Below are 6167 nucleotides of genomic sequence, written 5' to 3' on the forward strand. Positions count from 1 at the left end.
GGATCGATAAGATTTACGGTAATACAAAAATTAAACGTTACTTGTCTTGATTTTTGTCGAATTTTTACCTCGATTTTTGCTCATAGTGTTCACATCGGGAATGATATCAATTCTAAATTCATCCTCTTACTTTGAACTTTGAGATAATTTGCTTCCCTCATCGAAAAATTACGTAATAACCCCACGATTTCCACCTTGAACAAGGTATGAGCAGAATTTTTAAACGCCCATATCAAACAGGTAATAATACGACAGTTCACCGGGTTAGCTTCTTATGTTTCATACGGTTGGCCTGTCTCTTGCTTTACGATGTGTTGCATGTGACGGTGAGGGCTAAGGGGCCGTGGATATTTAAAACATGCGCACGGTAAACGCAACTCGTTGCGCTCGACATTACCCCCTCCCCCTCTGAACGAAAGTTTGGAAGTGCGAAAATCCAACGAAGTCTCATTCTGTATCAGCATACTTACAATCGGTAATTACGTCGCTATGAAATTACGCATACGCTCTCCCTGCCCCCTGCATAACCCTTCTAAAATCATTCTTTGTTCAGCGCCTACTCGACAATGACACAACAAATAGAATGAAATGAATCGAAAAATTGTATCCAAAATGATTGTTACGTTATTTTACACTTACACTGGACCACATGTACGTCAAAAGAATTCTGATGCAGCGCCGGTACCGCACTGGCCTGTTACGCGCTAAACAATACTGTGCGATATTTTGCGATACATAAAACCGTATAGCGAGATTTTGCGATATAAAACCACTTAGTAGGATTTTTGCGCACGATAATCGAAATACAGCCAACTCCCTCTGAACACAGAAGTTGCGTTTACCGTGCGCGTGTATAAATTATCCACGGGCCCTAAGTCATCTTGCTTCATGAGTCATTTCAAACTGTACTTTATAAGAGTTTCTCACTGCAGGTGTAGCGCAAAACGGCAGATGTAAATTGCGTCTTTCATCATCATCATCATCATCATCATCATCATCATTAACATCAATCATATCAGACTCCATTCTGATTAATATCAGTCGGAATTATTCCCAGTGTATGAATATTAAATCTGAGTCTGTTCTATCTCATTACAATTCTTTAATTTGCTGAATATGCTGAGCCTAAATCAAATTATTTGGGTAACGCTGTATGAATCTCAGATATATCGCAATGCAAAATATGTGACCAGGATGAGAAAGTGCCTTCTAATCAATTCTGAGAGACTGTTGTCATTAAATATGACAGCAGAGTCTCACAGTTGGTGAGAAAGTGGCATTCTCATCCAAGTCACACATTTCTCAGAGAGAGAGAGAGAGAGAGAGAGAGAGAGAGAGAGAGAGAGAGAGAGAGAGAGAGAATTGTAGTAAGCCTAAATGGATTGATTGTAACATTTCATTTCCTTCGCCTCACTTCTTCTGATTGAAAATAAGAGAGGCTCAATTTCCTCTTATTTTCGTATAAGTCTTCACTAATGCTACTTTGTCGATTGTCAATTGTCTAACAGTGAATTCTGATCAAGACTAGAATTCAATTGTAAACAACGCATTTAACACGTATAGACGCTGTGCTGACAGACCAAATAGTTTGTATTTAAACATGCTTTGGGAAGTAACACAAGAACTTATAATTTACATACAAAACAAAAGCTAGCTGTGAAAAATTACATCTATAGTTACAACTGGTGTAGCCAGAGTGTTAACGGATCGTTCGATATGAAAGCCGTAATGCTGTGTCAGTAATAGCGGCAATGCGCATGCTTCGAAGGAAATTTATTTTGACGTTAAAAGATTGTTAGTCAGGTGGCTTAGCAGCAAAAAACAGCAAGATCGTTACACAGATGACAAAACTTTCAAATGCGTATATCAAAACTTTAAACATTCATTTTATCACGTAAATGGGTTTTTCAAAAGCATAGTGAACTTAAAGCAGTCATTTTGTAAGTTTTTGTTACCTCTTTGGTGTTATGACGTCATCACAATAATTACGTTGCATATATTATATTTTTTGTCCTTAATTTGGGATGTTCATTGCTGTTTAGGTAATAAAATGTTGAAAACAGGCTTAATTAACAGTACGACGGTCATTTTAAATTTTATCGGCCTTTTTGGCATCATGACGTCATCATAATAATTGATTCGCGTCAATTTAATGTCTTAGTTATAATTTCGGCTATTTTTTTCAATTTATGAATAGATATTGAAAATTGCGTTTTCTAATTTTTAAGCGATATAATGGCGGCCATTTGAATTTATGACGTCATCGAGCCTTTCCGGTGGCCCAAATTTTTGGAGCAATAGCTAATTTTGATCTACATGTACATGCAAAACTCCGTAGGAAATTTGGTACTTTCGACATATGTGTAACGTTATTATTGTTAAGCCACCTGACTATATTCTGCAACATGTAACATATAGATGATTAAGATTATTCGATGTTAAACGAACAGCCGTGAATAAGCAAGGCAGAAACGACACATTTCATTGCAACTGGTTTAATGCATACCATCAAAGCAACGTACTTTTGTCGACATGTACTTCAGAAGCTAAGACTTTCATGAGTATTTCAACTGAGCTATTTGATCAGAAAAGTTTATGTGATCGATATACCCAAATATTACACTTCACGATAGCAATCTTCCAGACACAAATTGCTTTTCTAACCAGTCACTTGTTAAAGTCGACAGAAGATTATATGATGTCCTTTCTAATACACTTTGGGTGGGCCGTTTGTCAGTCATTGTCAAAAATGTTGTCTTATCGAAACATTGTGTCATATTATAAATACGAATACGATATGACTTTGCCAAGGTCATCTGCTTCAGTTGATCAGGAGAATGCCACCCTATTAATGAAATGAAGGACCACGCTGTATTATAAGCCCTGCGCGCCATGCTCGTATGTTTGATTAGGTTGCTATACCTATATATACATGACATATTCCAATACAAATTCTATGTATGTATGTATGTATGTATGTATGTATGTATGTATGTATGTATGTATGTATGTATGTATGTATGTATGTATGTATGTATGTATGTATGTATGTACGTACGTACGTACGTATGTATGTATGTATGTATGTATGTATGTATGTATGTATGTATGTATGTATGTATGTATGTATGTATGTATGTATGTATGTATGTATGTATGTATGTATGTATGTGTTCAAACTTTACCTTTTTACAACTTTGGAAGAGTGCTAGTTTTAAATTCCTTTGATCAAATTCAGAATATATGTTCATTTCTGAATATTTTATTTGATGGCGAGGAACTTTTGTTTCAGGCCACTTTGTCAACGAGATTAGAACGTGATCACGAGTCCATGATAGATTATCAGTAGATTGAGACATCACAACAAATAGCAAACTAAGGTCAAAGGAATAGATTAGAAAGATTTGTGTTATGGTTAAAATGGTGCTTTCATTCAAAGCCATTGGTCTTATATGCTCAGCGCTGGGGTTATTTCTGAAGGTAAAAAAAAGGAGGAATAATAAACCAACAAGATCTCAAGGTTATTCAAATTCATCATCACACCGATTTGACCATTCACATCAACATACATAATTGAATGATTAATCGGCAATAGCTGCGCCGCTCTTTTTTATCAATTCCGCTAATGTCATTACTTGACGTATACCATTTGATTCGAGGCTGGAATGAGATTTTCATATCAATAAGGATAGGAAAAACATTTTCTCTTTTTGCACGAAATAAGTTAGGCTGCTTTGTCATTTTGGAAATCGAATACAGACCCATCACGATGTAAAGGAATACCACAGAGGTGCCAGTTCTAACATTGTATGGTACCTGCGTATTTGAATTTGTCGTGTTGTTGTATCGTCAAGGTCTCACGGGTCACAGGTGTGGTGAATACATCGTTTTAATCTATATCCATGACAATTAAGACATGACAATATACGAGTTTCATGAGTTCCGCCTTCAAGAGGTTACTACAGTAGACCTAGAACTGTCAATGTATGAAGGCTGACCTCGCCATATTAGGGGTTCTAAACTCTATTAACGAGCACCGTTACAAATAGGTCGTTTAAATTATGTTCACGCTTTATTCGATAATTAGTAGTGGTACACATCTCGTCCATGTAGCGGACACTCTTGGAATACATCTACTTTTCTATCCTCCTAATTTTCCTCTATACTAATACAAACGATACCACTTTTCGATGGATAGATTGATGGATGAAAAGCGTAATCCTTCGGCCGGCAGCCTATGGATAATTAATTCTTCTCGTTGTCATTTTCACCACACCACATAGTTGATAAATGCTCGAAAACTTTAAAAACACGATGAAAATGTTCTTTGCTCCAACTTAAAGAGCCTCAAAATGAGCCCCCACAAGTGGTAGATCAGAAAAGAATGGTAAAAAATTGATAATTATCTGTCCTCAGGTGCATTCTACCTTAAAGTGGTGATTAATTTCTAGTGGCCCTTTATCTCTTGTTGATATTATTTGATTTTATAGAATTATAGATGTATGACCAGGAAAGACGAACAGCCCAATTTTAAGGCGTCAAGTAGAAATTATGAAAAATCATGATCGGATGCTTCTAGGAATCAAAGCCTTTTGAAAAAGCGTGTTGTTTACGTAGTTTCCCTTATAGCTTCTTCACAACTTAGCAGAAACAAGGTGACAGGGACAATTTGAAGGGAAAAGGAAGAAGTAAAAATTGCTGATTCAGGCAGCCCTCATGGCGTGATCTTGGGATGTCTGAGAACAAAAATGCTTTCAAAAATAGATAAAGAAAAACCTATCCAAGGTAATGAAATGTGATTATAACCAAGGACGGCCAAGAGCCCGTGCAGTCTTGTTGCCAAAAATGTAAAGTAGTGAGTGTCTCGTAAATGACTTCCTTTAAAAAGAGAACTCCAATTTGGCATATCTTGACTAATTAGCTTATAGCAGTCGCTTGGGCAGAACGCGTGAACATCCGTGCCCGCGTTAGCTTAATTAACTGTTGAAAGTACTGCTATCCTCAGGAATAGTGACACCGACATAAATTCAGAGTTTTTTGGGGGGGGGGGGGTTGATCATGCACTGTGTCGTACACGCAACTTGAGCAACTCATATAAATCATACGTCTATCAATCATCATTTCGACGAGAATGAACAGTTTAAAATCTTCACTCAACCGGTAAGACAGATGCATATATTTGTGCATCTGACTTTTTTGAAAAGAGACTGAACACAGTCACATCGAGGTTTTGGGAGTAATTCCAGACTTTGCCAAATTGAATCACGTACTCGTAGAGCGAGGCTCTCGTAATTTCCTCTAAATATTCACAGCTCGTTAGTTACTCTTCCGTACCCATTTCTTGGACACGGAACAGATTTTGATGAAATATTTATGAGCACATATAACTTTGTGATTAATGTCGGCAGTATAAGTTAGCCATCATCTTCTGAAGCGTGAAGGAGCGTTTGTTGTGTGCGATCATTCAGACGATGTGCCTCTCTTTTGCAAAGTCTTATGTTCTAAACAATAACAGTTTGTCAAAGAAAAGCACTTCACTGGGGTATATATCGTTAGACGCCATTACTCTGGAAGATGAAGGCATTATTTAAATAGCTATCAATGTGATGATGATCACATGGACGATGATGATGATGACGACGATGACAATGATGATGATGATGATGATGATAATGATGGTGACGACGATGACAATAATGATGATGATGAATATAATGATGATGACGACGATGACAATGATGATGATGATGATGATGATGATGATAATGATGATGATGATGATGATGATGATAGTGGTGGTGACAATGTTCAAGACGACGACGGATCAGTCTCTTTGAAACGATCGAGCTGTTAGTAATATGGTAAAAGATTTGCATAAAGTGCACTAAGAGAGTTCTTGTTATAAATACTTATGAGAGATAGTTTTATTTCGAAATCAATGATGACATATCCTTCTATAGTACCAGCCATACTATTGTATATATATATATATATATATATATATATATATATATATATATATATATATATATATATATATATATATATATATATATATATATATATATATATTGCATAAAGACAAAGACTATCTTTTTTAGATTATGGTAATAATAATCAGGAGCCGGAGTTCGCACATCACCAGGAGGTAATGCATAGCTTGACGG

This window comes from Ptychodera flava, chromosome 6, assembly GCF_041260155.1.
Source record: "Ptychodera flava strain L36383 chromosome 6, AS_Pfla_20210202, whole genome shotgun sequence".
NCBI classification, from domain to species: Eukaryota; Metazoa; Hemichordata; class Enteropneusta; family Ptychoderidae; genus Ptychodera; species Ptychodera flava.